The sequence below is a fragment of the Macrotis lagotis genome, chromosome 1, assembly GCF_037893015.1.
Source record: "Macrotis lagotis isolate mMagLag1 chromosome 1, bilby.v1.9.chrom.fasta, whole genome shotgun sequence".
NCBI classification, from domain to species: Eukaryota; Metazoa; Chordata; class Mammalia; order Peramelemorphia; family Peramelidae; genus Macrotis; species Macrotis lagotis.
Genome location: NC_133658.1, coordinates 644,525,682 through 644,542,659, shown reverse-complemented (window position 1 = coordinate 644,542,659; position 16,978 = coordinate 644,525,682).

Here is a 16,978-nt window from a genome sequence, read left to right as displayed (position 1 = left end):
TTACAACTCTGAAGATTACCGGAAAAAGCGCTAGACTTGAGGTCAAGTCCCGGGTCTGAGATGTACTATCTGGGTTCTCATCTGTGAAATGGAGATAACAACACCGCATTACCTCTGTGGATTACTTTGAGGAAACCACTTTCTTAAAATGTCAGTCACTGTATAAATCATAAAATTATGAGACAATTATAAAGGATTATTACCCTGCACCCTAGCATTGTGGAGCTACAAAGGAGTCTACAATGCATCGTTCCTGCTCTTAAGGAACACAGTCTCATTGAGGAGACAAGACTAATACCTATGAAATTATGCTCGGACAATCAATAGAATACAGAATATAATCGAGTCCCAGAACGTGTAAGACTTTGAGGGAGTCCTACCCTTGGTTGGACAACTGGAAGGGGCAGACGTTTTTTCCACTTTTCCTATTATACAGGGTCCCAGAATCCCCAGGGAAGACAGGGTATATAGGGAAAGAAATTGACCAGAGCGTCTATAAAGAAATCCTTATTTTTTTTCCCTTCTGGAAAGAACAGATTGAGAAGAGTCTAGATCTCTTTGTCTATCCAACCTTGGAAATAGTATTTCTGGAATGTTTCTACCCAAGGACCTCACCCACATTTCCTAATGTCTCCACCCTCACCTCAAGATCCAGTTATCAGCACCTATCTCTAACTAGCTGTTTACTATACATGATGTAAGTGTGACAACTTCCTGCCTTAAATGGATGTGTGTGTGTGTGTGTGTGTGTGTATGTGACAGAGAGAGAGACAGAGACAGAGAGACAGACATAGACATATAGAGACAGACACAGGGACACAGACAGAGGGAGGAGGAGGGAAGGGAGACAGAGACAGGGAGGAAGGGAGGGAAAAGAAGGAAGGGAAAATAGAAAAAGAGGAATTAGGGAATTCTTGATGTGTAATTCTTCTAGGGGGTTTGATCAGGTTTGTCCACTGTGTTCTTGAGAAGCTCTTCAAACCCACTGTAAGTCTACCCTTACAGGATAATGGACCTTAATGATGATGATGATAATGATGTTTGTCCTTTGTTCTTGAAGAAGTCCATGACATCAAGGAGATGATGCTATGACATACAGGTGAATGGGATTTGAGTGTGGGGGATGCTGTCCTAAGTCACCAGCCTTACTTTCTCCTCCAGAGTCTTCTGGGTCCAGTGGCCAGAAATGAATCAGGATGACTGGCAATGGCCCTGAATACAAGGCACTCAGGGTTTAGTGACTTGCTTAAGGTCACACAGCTATAAGTTTCTGAGGTTGAATTTGACTTCATGACCAGCACTCTCTAAAACCTTGGACAGGGGAAAGAACTAGAAAGGGAGAGATGGATGAAGGGGGCAGGAAAAAGTGAATGAAATGAAGAACATGCTAGTGGCAATTCATCAAGATGGTTTTAGGGAGCTGAGACAGAAGGCCCTGAGTCATGGGCTGGTAAGAGTACACACGTGCATGTGTGTGTGTGTGTTAATATGTGTAACCCTACCCACAGTAGTTTTTTTTTTAGTCTTTTTGGAGAGGTCAACCCTAGGACAGAGTTATAATGCTGGTGAAATGAACTCCCCCAGAGGTGGGCTTTGATCTAAATGATTGCTCCTGTTTCTGTTCCATGCCCTCTTTCCTTTCTCTTCTTTTGATCTCCCCTTTCCTTCTTCCTGACCCCTCTACCTCTCCATAGCAATCTTCTATGACTGGATGACGGTCATAATAAGTAGCATTTATATAGCACCTACTATGTGTAAGGTACTGCCCTAAATTTTTTACAAATATATCTCATTTGATCTGCACCACAACGCCAGTGAAGTAGTTGCTATTATTATACTTATTTTACAGATGAGGAAACTAATGCAAACAGAGGTTAAGTGATTTGTTCAGTTAGCTAAGTTTCTGAGGTTAGATTTGAACCCAGGGTTTCCAGAGTCAGCACTCTATTTACTGGGCCATGGCTTCCAAACAATTGGGGTATGTGAATATAACATAATATTTTTTGTGAAGTAAGATATGATGAACATAACGAATAAAGAGAAGCATAGGAAAATTTATATGAACTGATACAAAGTAAGCAGAGTCAGGAAAATAATGTATACAATGACTACAGTCATGTAAATGAAAGAGAAACAAAACAATTGAAGCTGAATGTAAAATTATGACTGAGCTTAAAAGGCACCTCCCTTTGTCTTTCTCTTTTTCAAAATGTTAGTTTTGCTGAATTATTTTTTCTTTAGCTGATAGATTGCACAGGTGATAAAGCCCTGGACCTAGAGTCTGGAAAATGTGATAATAAGTGTCTGACTCTCAGAATAGCTGGGAGAATAAAATGAGATAATATTTGTAAAATGTGTTGTAAATCTTAAAAGTGCTAAATAAACTAGCTATTATTATTTCTCCTTATTTATTCTTAGTTATAAGAGATAGCTTTCTGGGAGGGGGAGGGGAAAGGAACACATTGGAAAGTAATATAAAACAAAAGATATCAATAAAATTTAATTTTAAAAATGATTTCAGCTCTCCCAAAGTGGAATGTGCTGTCTCACACAAGACTGAATTCTTGGATACTGGAGGTCTTCAAAAAGAGGACGAGGATGACTTGCTAAGGACATTTTCCAGGACCTTTGAGCTTCAGGCAAGGTTTAGACTAGAAAACTTCCGAGTTCCTTTCTAATTGAGGTTCTACAATTCTAAAACTAATTCTAGCTGCTATCAGTCTCTTCCTAACTGTCTTGTAGTGTCAGTTGACTTTTTCGTGCTTGTGATTCTTATCTCCTCATTGAGATTATCACTGACTTGGAGAGTGTGGGTGATTCACAGAACACTGCCTGGGTTTGCTTAGCCTGTTCTTGAAAGGGTCCTCAAAGCTAGCCTATGCTGCCCCTTCATGGGTTACTGGATTATGATATGCTGGAAAGAGAAACAGAATGGAAACAGAGAGAAAAGAGATGAATGGAAGGGGGGGGAATGGAGAGGAAGGGCAGAGAGGATAGGGCAGAGAGAAATGGAGTAGAAAGGCAAGGGGAGGTCTGTAGTGGAGGAGGAAAGAAGGGCAGAGCTCTTGTGGAAGTCTTTACAAAGACTTTTTGACATTCTCAACGAATTAAAATTTCCCCGATTCTAAGAAGTTTTCACCTAAATTATCTGAGACTAAGCAATGTTTATCTGCCTTCAAAAATCCTCAGAGGAGAGATCTCAAAAACTTAATTATCCAGCCAAGGGCTCTTTGTGAGAACTCTTTTACTTCAATCAGATCAATTACCAAATTTTAGGAATATCAAGAGATTATTCAGTATTTTCTCTCTTCATTTTACATATTTGGAAATGGAGTCCCTAAGAGGTTGACTTGTCCATGATCATGTGGTTAAGAAATTGCAAAACTTGGGCTCGAACCTAGGTCTTTCTGACATCAAATGCAATACTCTTTCCACTACACCAGTTCTCTCATTTTTTTTGGTTTTTTGCAAGGCAAAGGGGTTAAGTGACTTGCCCAAGGTCACACAGCAAGGTGATTATTAAATGTCTGAGGTCAAATTTGAACTCAGGTCCTTCTGACTCCAGGGCCAGTGCTCTATCCACTGTACCACCTAGCTGGGGTGGAGAAACTACTGATGATGCTTTGAGTAGCTTGAGCTAGGAAATGAGTGCGCGTGTGTGACACACACACACACATCCTATTCTTTCTTCTTAGATGTGGTTACTCCTTAAATCTTCCAGCTTTCTAGGGGATTGAGATGAAGACAAGGTAACCTTCTTTCCTTTTCTGTGGGAGCCTGCATATTCTCTAAGTCATGACCATCACCCAAACCCTAGGGGATTCAGACAGCATTCTGAAAAAGGACAAGAAGGAAAACGATCCAACTGACTGATAGGAAAGATGAAGTATGTAAATGTGTATGGGGGAGGGGAAAGAAGACATAGGTGAAGATAGGTGGAGGGGGAGGGTACTGCATCTTCATTACAGTGGAAAGACTTTCCATTTTTTATGGTTTTGTGTGTTTGTTAATCTTACACTATTGTTATTACCATTATATCTTTACAGTTAGTTCATTTTCTCTGGATTGGCAAAAAGGAGTAGAGATTTCAGGCTTGAAGAGAAGGGGGTGGGACTTAACCTTTCTGATACAGAAGTGGGGTCCCAAGATTCTGAGCACTTCACTGTGGGAGTTAAAGTGAAAATTAGTTTTATTAAACATAGCACAATTTTTATTACACACAGAATAATTATTCAGTTACATGAAAAGATAAAAATTGCAGAGAGAGAGGAATAGAGTCCTCGGAAGGAGAAAAATCTGACATAGGATATAAGACTGAGAGGGGGTCAGGAGACACTTAACTCTAACTCAGGCATTCCCTTTCCTTCCTCCCTCCACCAAGGGGAGGTTTATATAAGGGTAGGGTGAGTCAGTAACTTCCAGAAACAGAGGAAGGAGACTTTAGGTCAGACTTATTTTTGGCCAGGAGATTATCAACTTCTTGAAGACAAGATCTGTGTCCCATTTATCTTTGTATCTCCCAGGACATAAAATGTTGAATTGAGTTGATTCCTCTTACAGCTGGAAAGGAATCTCCAGTGGTCAACTGTTTCACAGTATTAGAAGGAAAAGGATCTTAGAGATATGGTTCAGCTCTGACATTTTACACTCTTGGAAGAGTAAAGTGATGCTCAAAGTCACATAGCTCATCTCCCAGGAGAGATATGACTCTAACTTGAATTTCCTGATTTCTGGAGATTTTCCCAAGGAAGCAATCAATCTTTTGATTTGGCAGCACTTGACCTGACAGGTAGAGATAGAAAACAACTTCCCTCTTTATCTATTAAATGCCTGGACATCTTTTAAGTCACACCTTAAATGCTACTTCCTCCATGAAGTACTCTCTGAAGGAATCTCTAGCTGCTGGCATCCTTCCTCCCACCCAAATTATCTCATTGATTTTATATATACTTATATTTGTAAATGTTTTCTCTGATAGAGTGTTAGCTCCTTGAGGGCAGGGACACTTTCTAGCCTACTGGAAATTCTTAGAGGGAAGAACTGGGAAGAGTAGCAGAAAGACTTGAAAGATGAATAATACAATTGGTTATTGAGCACAATGCCCCCTTTTAAAAAAGTAACTTAGTGAAATATATATTTTTAAAGCCATGTTTTTTTGGACCAACTGTTTATTGTTTTTTCAGAATGGGTCCTTGATATAGCACCATCATTGTGCAGGGAAGCCCTGTCCTTTCACCTGTGATTTTAGGAATGGACTGTGAATGTATATGTGTATATGTAGGTATGTACATGTTCATTGAGGATAGATGTCATGTATGAGCCATACCATTATTTATTCTTTCTTTTTCTGACTCTCCTACTGAAAATCAGCCAGTGAGTTGTCATTCTGTCCTGTCACAGATATAATGAAGTTTACCCTAGAGAAGTTAAACAAGTGAAGCAGGCTAAGACTAGAATCTAAGAGTTCTAGGCCTCTTTATCTGTCTGAGAAGAAAATAATTCCTGATTAAAAACCAGAATCATACAATATGCTGCTTACAAGAAACTCATTTGAAGTAGAGAGATACACATAGGGTAAAGGTAAAAGGTTGGAGTAAAATATATTTTGCTTCAGCTGAAGTGAAAAAAGCAGGGGTAGCAATCCTTATCTCAGACAAAGCAACTGCAAAAATAGATATTGCTAAAAGAGATAAGGAAGGAAACTATATCCTCCTTAAAGGTACCATAGACAATAAAGTAATTTTAATACTAAATATGTATGTAACCAATGGTATAGTATCAGATTCTTAGAGGAGAAGTTGAAAGAGCTACAGGAAGAAATAGACAGCAAAACCCTACTAGTGGGAGAACTCAACCTTCCACTCTCAGATTTAGATAAATCTAATCATAAAATAAACAAGAAAGAAGTTAAGGAGGTAAATAGATTGCTAGAAAACCTAGATGTGATAAACTTGTGGAGAAAATTGAATGGGGATAGTAAGGGATATGCTTTTTTTTCTGTATGGCATTTACACAAAAATTGACCATGTACTAGGGTATAAAAACCTAATGATCAATTGCAAAAAGGCAGAAATAGTAAATACATCTTTCTCAGATTATAATGCAATAAAAATCATATGCAATATTGGGCCAGGGAGATATAGATCCAAAACTAATTGGAAACTAAATAACCTCATTTTAAAGAATGAGTGGATCAAACAACAAATTATCAAAAGAATTAATTATTTCATCCTAAATAATGACAATAATGAAACAACATACCAAAACCTATGGGATTCATTCAAGGCGGCTGTCTGGGAATATGTTATATCTTTAAATGCAACCCCCCCCAGTTAAATACCAAATTAGAAATTCTAAAACTTAAAGGAGAAATTAATAAAATTGAAAGCAAGAAAACTATTGAACTAATAAATAAAACCAAGAGTTGATTTTATGAAAAAAAAAACAATAAAATTGATAAACCTCTGGTCAATTTGATTAAAAAAAGAAAGAAGAAAACGAAATCACTAGTATCATACATGAAAAAGGTGAATGCACCACCAATGAGGATGAAATTAAAGTAATAATTTGGAATTATTTTGCCCCTATGCCATTACATTTGACAATCTAAGTGAAATGGATGAATATTTATAAAAATATAAGTTGCCCAGGTTAAATGAAGAGGAAATTACATACCTAAACAACTCTATCTCAGAAAAAGAAATTCATTATTGAACTCCCTAAAAATAAATCTCCAGGGCCAGATGGATTCACTAGTGAATTCTATCAAACATTTAAGGAGCAATTGGTTCCAATTCTCTATAAACTCTTTGGAAAAATAGGTGAAGACGGAAATCTGCCTAACTCTTTCTATGACACCAATATGATGCTGATACCTAAACCAGGAAGAGTTAAAACAGAGAAAGAAAATTATAGACCTATCTTCCTGATGAATATAGATGCAAAAATCTTAAATAAAATCTTAGCAAAACGATTACAACAAGTTATCGCTAGGATAATATACTATGACCAAGTAGGATTTATCCCAGGAATGCAGGGTTGGTTCAATATTAGGAAAACTGTTAGTATAATTAATTATATCAATAACAAACATATCAGTAACCATATGATTATATTAATAGATGCTGAAAAAGCTTTTGACAAAATACAGCACCCATTCCTACTAAAACCACTAGAGAGTGTAGGAATAAATGGTTTGTTCCTTAGAGTAATAAGCAGTATCTATCTGAAACCATCAACAAGCATTATATGCTATGGGGTTAGGCCAGAGGCATTCCCAGTAAGACCAGGGGTGAAACAAGGATTACCCATGATCGCCACTACTATTCATTATTGTATAAGAAATGTTAGATTCAGCAATAAGAGAACAAAATGAAATTGAAGGAATTAGAATTGGGAAGGAGGAGACAAAACTCTCACTCTTTGCAGATGACATGATAATATACCTAGAATATCCCCCTCAAAATCATCTAAAAAACTACTAGAAATGATTAGCCACTTTAGCAAAGTTGCAGTATATAAAATAAACCCTCATAAATCCTTACCATTTCTATATATGACTAGTAAGATACAACAGAAGGAGCTAGAAAGAGAAATCCCATTCAAAGTAACCTCAGACATTATAAAATACCTGGGAGTCTACCTGCCAAGGCAGATGCAAAAACTTTTTGAAAAAAAATACAAAACACTTCTCACACAAATAAAATCAGATGGGCAAACATCAACTTCTCATGGATAGGTCGAGCTAATATAATAAAGATGACAATTCTACCTAAACTAAACTACCTGTTTACTGCCCTACCAATCAAAATTCCAAAAAAACTACTTTAATGAGTTATAAAAAGTTGTAAGTAAATTCATATGGAGAAATAAAAAGTCAAGAATTTCCAGGGACTCAATGAAAAAAAAGGGGCAAAATAAGGTGGCTTAGCCTTACCAGATCTAAAATTATATTACAAAGCATCAGTCATCAAAACTGTCTGGTACTGGCTAAGAAATTGGCTGGTAGATCAGTGGAATAGACTAGGTACAATAGCAGGAAATGATTATGGTAATCTGCCATTTGGTAAACTCAAAGAGTCCAGCTATTGGGATAAAAACTCTTCGATAAAAACTGTTGGGAAAATTGGAAGTTAGTATGGAAGAAACTTAGATTAGACCAACATTTCACACCCTATACCAAGATAAGATCCAAATGGATACAGGATTTAGACATTAAAAATAATATAAGCAAACTAGAAGATCAAGGAGTAGTTTACCTATCAGATCTATGGAAAGGGAAGCAATTTATGACCAAGGAAGAGTTGGAGAACATCATTAAAAACAAACTAGATAATTTTGATTACATTAAATTAAAAAGCTTTTGCACAAACAAAACCACTGTAACCAAGATCAAAAGAAATGTAGTAAATTGGGAAACAATTTATATAAATAGTATTTCTGACAAAGGACTCATTTCTAAAATAGAGAACAGTCAATTTTTTTTTAAAAAAAACAAGCCATTCTTCAGTTGAAAAATAGTCAAAAGATATGCAAAGGCAATTTACAGATGATGAAATCAAAGCAATCCATAGTCAAATGAAAGATTGCCCTAAATCACTACTTATTAGAGAAATGCAAATTAAAATATCTCTGAGATACCACCTCATACCTCTCAGACTGGCCAATATGACCAGAAAGGACAATGATCAATGTTGGAAGGGATGTAGGAAATCTGGCACTCTAATACATTGTTGGTGGATTTGTGAACTCATCCAATCTTTCTGGGGAGCAGTTTGGAATTATGGCCAAAGGGCAATAAAAATGTGCCTACCCTTTGATCTGGTAATACCACTACTGGGTCTATACCCTGAAGAGATTATGAAAAATGGTAAAAGCATTACTTGTACAAAAATATTCATAGAAGTCCTATTTGTGGTGGCAAAGAATTGGAAATTAAGTGAATGTCCTTCAATTGGGGAATGGCTTAACTAGCTGTGGTATATGCATGTGATGGAACACTATTCTTCTATTAGAAACCAGGAGGGATGGGAATTCAGGGAAGCCTGGAAGGATCTGCATGAACTGATGCTGGGCAAGATGAGCAGAATCAGAAAAACACTGTACAGGCTAACAGCAACATTGGGGGTGATGATCAAACTTGATGGACTTGTTCATTCCATCAGTGCAACAATCAGGGACAATTTGGGGCTATCTGGAGTTTGAACAAAAACCAAAGACTAGGGGGCAACTAGGGGGCGGCTAGGTGGCGCAGTGAATAGAGAACCGGCCTTGGAGTCAGGAGTACCTGGGTTCAAATCCGACCTTAGACACTAATTACCTAGTCATGTGGTCTTGGGCACACCACCTAGCCCCATTGCCTTGAAAAATTTAAAAAAAAACCCCAAAGACTATTACCTTTAATTTAGGAAAAAAATCATTGTCTTATTATGTAATTTTGCTATCTCTTATACTTTATTTTTCTTCCTTAAGGATATGATTTCTCTCTCATCACATTCAACTTAGATTAATGTATACTGAAACAATGTAACTGATAGCCAGCCTTCTGTGGGGGGTGGGGACAGAGAAGCAAGATTAGGGGAAAAATTGTAAAACTCAAAATAAATGAAATCTTTCTTTAAGAAAAGAAAATAATTCTTACCCATTGTTGTGTTGAAAAGAATTTTTAAAAAGAGATTAGGCTTTGATTCTGTTATTTTTTGTAAAAGTTCAGCTAAAGTCACAGAATGTCATTTGACTCCTAAGTCATCTCCAGATTCAACCTTCTCTTCTTTAATAGTGCAAGAAACAAAAAAAAGACATTCCGCAATTTTGTGTGTGTCTGCATATGTGTGTGTGTATGTGACTTTGAGTCAGTCATCTAACCTCTATTTCCTTGAATTTCCTTAATTGTAAAATGTGGATAATAATAGCACTGATCTCCTAGGGTAAGAGTCAAGTGAGATAATATTTGTAACTTCTTAGCATCATGACAGGTACAGAGAAGGGACTTAATAAATGCCTCTTTCCTCCCTCCTTCCCTTCCTTCCTTCCTTCCCTCTTCTTTTTCTTTTTTTTCTTCCCTCACTCCCACCCTTCAAGCTCTCTCCCTTCTTCCCCCCATCCTTTCCTTCCTTCCTTCCTTCCTTCCTTCCTTCCTTCCTTCCTTCCTTCCTTCCTTCCTTCCTTCCTTCCTTCCTTCCTTCTTTCCTTCCTTCCTTCCTTCCTTCCTTCCTTCCTTCCTTCCTTCCTTCCTTCCTTCCTTCCTTCCTTCCTTCCTTCCTTCCTTCCTTCCTTCCTTCCTCACATATGGTACTACTTCCATAAATGCAAGAAAATGAGAGATGGAATGTCATATACTCAGAATAGCTAATAGACCACTTTAACTAAAACTAATTAAACCAGAAATACTTGAAATGGAATAAAATAAAACAAAACTACATAAGTGGAGTTAAAAGAGTTTAAATTCAAGACTGAGGAGTATTCATTTTATTTTAGAGGCAATAGGGAGCCACTGAAGATTTTGGAGTAGGCAGATGACATGTGGCAAATGTGTGAAGGATGAACTGGAGAGGGAAGAAGAACTGAGGTAAAGGACCACTAGGAGATTATCGTAATAGTACAAGTGAGAGGTTGTGAAACTATGTGAAGACTATTTAGAAAGGGATGGATGAAGGAGATGTTGTAGAGCTAAATTTAAGATACACAAGTACTGGCAATTGTTTCGCTATGGGGTTTAAGGGAGAAAAAATGTAGTGAATTTAGGTGTCTAGAAGAACAGCATCACCATTAACAGAAATGGGAATGTTTGTAAGATTTCTCTGGGGGTGGGGTGGGGAGAAGTATAATATAATGAATTCACTTTGGGACATGTTGAATTTGAGATACCTCTGAAATATCCAGGTAGAACTGTTCAGCAGGTGATGTGGGGTTGATATTCAGATTAGGGCTAGACTATCTTGATTTGGGAATCATCTGCATGAATACATGGGAGCTGATGAGGTCATTGAGAGAGAGAGAGTGTGGAGAGAAAAAAAAGGCTACAGATCAGAAACTTTATACTATTACTACTACATGTAGAGAGCAGGATAATGATGCTGATGATAAAAGACTATATAAATTTCAAGCATTTCCAGCTGCAAAGAAGACTGATAAGGGCAATCAGACAAACATGAGGAAACCTGGTGTCATAGAAACCAAAGAAGAAGAAAAATATGTCTAGGATGGGGACTGACACTTTCAAAACCTGCAGAGATCAGGTGGAGAGCATACTCTATGAAGCCACTGGGCTGTTTCATTTTTGTTTTATTACTCTTAGAACCTAATGCCATGTCTGGCACAGAGTTAGTACTTAATAAATGCTTTTTGACTGATGAAATGATTTAATAGTTAAGAGAATAACAGGGAATTCACTCTTTCCAAAGGAGTGCATTCTTCTTTTGGACAATTCTAATTGTAAGAAATTTTTCTTCATAGGGAACTAAAAACTGCTTTTGCAATTTCAACTCACATTCCTTCTAGTTGTCTTCTGGGCAACAATTTAATTAAATATTCATTAAGCACCCACTATGTGCAAAGGTCACCTTTGAGGGTCACCTAAAAACAATGGAGGGGTACATCAGCCCAAAACATGTTTTAAAGGAGAAACCGTATAAAGGTTATCATCAAAGATTGAAAAGGAAAATAAGCTTGTCATGTGGTCAGGGTTAACCTATAAAACATCAGCAACTGTATTCCACTGGTTGTTTACTAATGTCAAGAGAACTTGGAGAAAGGCCCATATTAGTAAACTTAGCATGAATGTGTGAAGTCAAGCAATTTGCTTTGTTGGGTACCCATATCACTGGGATCATAATTCCATAGTATGCTGCAATTCAAGCCTTTCAATTTCTATCTGCTCCTACTAGGTAATACAGTGGATAGTGTTGGGAGTGTTGGATCTGGATTCAGAATAACCTGAGTTTAAATGTGACTCCAGACTCTTACTAGCCATGTGACCCTGGGAAAATCATTTAACTTGCCTGTCTGTTTTTTTTTTTTTTTAGGTTTTTGCCAGGCAAATGGTGTTAAGTGGCTTGCCCAAGGCCACACAGCTAGGTAATTATTAAGTGTCTGAGATCGGATTTGAACCCAGATACTCCTGACTCCAGGGCCAGTGCTTTATCCACTGCACTACCTAGCTGCCCCTCTGTCTGTTTTCTAATAGTAAAATGTGGATATAATAGTATGTACCATATGGAGTTGTGAGAATCATATGAAATATCAAATGAGAATCAAAAACTTTTAACATAGTGCATAATAAATATTTGTTCCCTTCATTCATTTCCTTTCTTTTTTTCTTTCCTTTTCCCTTCTTCCTTCCCTTCCCTCCTCTCCCCACCCCTCCCCTTCCATCCTTCTTAATAGAGAGTAGATATTTATCCTCCCTCCTATAAGATACCTTCCTAGGAATTAGTATGATTCAATCACTTCAAATTACTTCAAAAACCCCCAAACAACAACCAACTCAAACTGTTCTTTATCCACAGACACAATTTTTCTTTAAGTCCTCATTCACTTTCCAGCATCTCCTTTTGCAAGCATGCTTGTTTCTCAAAGTTGTGAAGCCTGACTTCAGTTTCTGATTGAAAATAATCTGGGCTCCTCTGCGGGTGCCTTAGTGCCTCTGAGCACTAAGCTGTTTTCATCTATTAAGGTTTGTATAATATTCTCTTGTGATTTTTTTCTTTCCTGGGGAATAAACCTCAATCACACCATCCAAGGATAAATGAAGAATTCAGGGTTCTCAGGACAGAAAGTCTAGAGATCTTTATTTATCTAATTATTGGGTTAGTCCTGAGTAATTGGTACACAACTGACAAACTAACTTAGATGGAGGAAAGACAGCAAGCAGGAGTTGGCATCTTGAACTTAAAACGTCAGCTGTCTTTTGGGAGGCAGTGGGCCTGAAATTTCAACTCCACACTACCTTGTTGGCATCATAGTGGGGCTTAACATCAAAGAAAATATTGCCTGCTTCAGTTAGGATGACATAATTTTTACACTTTCAGGGAGGAGGAGTATATATATGACACCAAATTTGTAATTTCTCTTCCTCCTCTGGAGATCTTCTCATCTTTCCCTATCACTCTATCTGTAGTAATGCTACACAAAAGCTCAGTCTTCTAGCTACTCACTTAACCACCACTTTAGCACCTCTAGAATGTCAAAGTCTCATTGGTTTCAAAAGTATTAGGAATAGAGCTAACACAAGGAAATCTGTGTGGGGTATGTTTCTTGTTTACTGAGACTTCAACCTTTCTATTCACTTCTATCCCCTCTGATCTTTGTCTCATACCTCATCTGCTTTCTTCAGTTTACTCCGATCCCTCAGAAACACTGACATCAATCTAAGGGCAAGAGAAAAAAGAACACATACATGAGGCATGAAGGAAAGGAGGTAGAAGCAGATCTGATTCCAGAGATATGAAGTAGGTAACCCATCAATGCTTTTGATTACTCCTTTGTCTTAAACAGTTTTCCTAGGAAAGTTAAGCCTCTCACTCTAGCCAGCCTTTACCAACTTTTAACTTTTTAGACAGCTATAGTACACTGTTGATTCATGTTGATGTTCCACTAAGATATTCAGATTTTTTTTTCATGGATTACTCTCTGACCTCAAGTTTTTTCTTCCTCCTGTCATTCATTTATTTTTTCCAACTAGTATTTACTGGCTGTCTATTATTAACTTTTTACTATGAGTATACCAAAGAAGGAGACAATGAGATTCCTGATCTCTCCTTGAAAAACCTATTCTCCTTTCTCTTCCCTTTATGTTCCTCTTTAATATGCCTTTCCCCTTTCCTCTTGAAGACTGCTTCCCACAATTATTGCAGGCCAGAAAAGGAACTACCCTGTTCTCAAGCTTTGTCCCCAGAGCATTTGGTAAGATTTCCTCCTTGAGTGCATTTTCTATGACAGATTGTTGAACTCCAAAGGCTTACATGGCATCCCAGCATGCAATTCAGCAGTAGAATTGGGCAAAAACCAGACAGTGCCAATTAACAATAACGAGGATCCCTCATTGCCCAGGCCTGTTTTGAAGCTTCAGTAATTAATACCTTTGCTATCCTTTGGGTTTCTGGAATGAAGGGTTCAGGTTGCCACAGGCTATTGTCAGATAATGCCTTATAACCGTTCCCAAAAGGGTTTTTTCCCTGCCCATTGTACTGATGGGAAGACTGAGATCTAGGTGGTAACAGTGGTGTTGGGAATAGAATTCAAGATTTTGGATTCTTAGTCTTCTAAGCTAATAAGGACTGATAATCTACATGCATCACCCTTCAATCAGCTGCCTACCCTATTGGTCTCTGATAAAAGGGTGAGGTCAGATGAGAGATGCTCATCTCGATGATGTGTTTAGCACCATTTCCCCAAATCTATCCTCATATTTGGAGAGAAAAAAGGGAATTGAAGCTTGAGCAGGGGGCTCTACTTCCATCGCTCTCTTGCATAAACTTCATGCAATCTTCTTGACAGGAGATGACAGGTCATTTTGATTTCTTATTTCAATACTATCTAGACACTCAGTGAATAGTTGTTGAATGAAAGAATTTAGTCAACGATCTTCAGGAACTTACAAATTTTCTACCAGATCCTTCTCAAAGCTTCTATCTACCTTTTGTTAATTATCACCAATCTATGCTACAGAATTAGGTAGGTAGATGGAGAGGTGGATAGAGCAAAGACCCTAGGATCAGGAGCACTTCAATTCACATAAGACACTTACTATATGTGTGACCTTGGGCTAGTCACTAAACTTTGTATGCCTCAGGTTCCTCATCTGTAAAATGAGCTGGAGAAAGAAATAGGAAACTATTATCTTTGCCAAGAAAATTGCAACTGAGGTCATGAGGAGTTGAACTGACTAAAGCAACCTAAAATAACAAAATCCTGTATATCTCTTTTGTGCCTAGTTATTTGCATGCTGTCTCCGTTATTAGATTGTAAGATTTTGAAGGACAGGGACTGTTTTTTTGTCTTTCTTTGAATTCCCAACTTTTTGCACAGTGCCTGGCACACAGTGAGTGATCAATAAATGTCTATTGACTTTTTTCTGTCTTCTCCCTATGCTTGGTCTAGGCTCAGTTTAAGGGAAAAATAGAGTAAGTGTTGGGCAGGAGCAAGTAGAGCTACAAGGAAGGAAAAGGACATGATCTAGAAATATGAGAAATATGAGATGCTTATGGATAACAATACAAGTTAGAACTGATCAATGCCTAAGGAGGGCCAAAACACTGGGATTAGAAATTAATGAGTGAAGAGTTGCTTGGAAGGTCTGGGAAGGCATTATGGATATTGAACCTTACAGGAAGGGAAGGATTTCAATGCAGGAAATATGGGGATGTGCTTTCCAGACTTGGGTGGGAATGGTGGTAGTTACCTAAACAAAGATGTAAAAGAGAGACAAGGCAAGATGAGATGGAAAAAAGTGAAACAGGGTTAAGTCTGGTTTGTAAGGAGGAATAAAGTGTAATAAGAGTAGAGAAGTAAGTTGGAAATAAAGTCAATGGTTAATAAACTTTTATTAATTACCTACTATGTCTAAGGTATTATACTGAGAGCTAGGAATAAAAAAAGGCAAAAACAGATTTTTGGGGGACATCCTTAATCGAGTAAGAAGTTTGTATTTTATTTTCTGGGAAATGGGGAAACACTGAAGGTTTTTTGGAACAAGAAAATGATATACTAAATATTTGTGTGGATTACTTTGAGGGTAATGAATAAGATTCAGAGTGAAGAGCCTGGAGATAGGGAAGACAGTTAAAGGAAGAGATAATTAGAACTTGAGTAATGTTAGTGGCAATGAGAATGGAATAGAGGGAAAAAAAAGAAGTGAGAGATGCTGTGGAGGTGGAATCAACCAGATTTAATACTCCATTAGATAGAGAAGATACAGGAGTTGATAAAATTAAAGATGATTCCAAGATTTTAAGACTGGGTAACTAGAAGATGATGCCAAATAATAATAATAGAAATAGGAAAAACAGTTTCAGAGGATGGGTGGGATGAAGATGATGAATTCAACTTTGAATGTACTGAGTTTGAAGAACTGATAGGACATCTAAGTTTGGAGATGCAATAAGTTGTTGGAATTTTGTCACTAGAACTCAAGTAAGATTAGAAACAAAGATTTTAAAATAATCTGCATAGAGATGAATGGGGCTATTGAAATAGATGAGCTTGTCAAGAGAAGGACTATATTTCACCTATGAGACATAAAACAATATAATAATTACTATAAATATAGAAATATAATATATTATATATATTAATATAATATATCATAATATATAATATTAATAGCATTAAACACATAGATAAATATGAAGAGAGAGAGAGGTCATGAAGATTAAAAGTAGAGTCTTGGGGGATGCCTGAATTTAGGGGTCCAGGGGAAGAGAGGAACTAAAAAACATGATTTGAGGAAACAGAGAAAAAAGGAGTGAAACAAATAGAATAAAGTCATGGAAACCAAGGAAGGATAGAGGATCAAACAGAAAAGAGTAGAAGATAATGTTATTATGCTTTAGAACAAGCAAAGAGAAAGAATGAATATGGAGAAAAAAAGTCACTGGATTTAGCAATTAAGAGGTCATTGGATACTTCAGAAAGAGATGTTTCAGTAGTGTATTATATGAGAGAATATATTGTTGGTTGGTTCTTATCCTTCATTATTGAAGAAGGCCAAAATGACATCACTATGTTTGAGAAAAATTACAGTGTCCAACTGTGGCTGATCAGACCAACAGGAGCTCAGTATGCTCTACCACAAATTGGGCACAAATAAATTATTTGTTATTTGTAATATAATGTCCAAATGAATGTTATGTACAAAGATCAGGGAAAGATGGGCTGAAGTCAAATTGTGAAGGGCTTTAAAAGACAAATGACAATTTGCTTTTTATAATAAAGGCAGTGGGAGTCAGGGAGTGAGTGTGTGTGTGTGTGAAGGATGGAA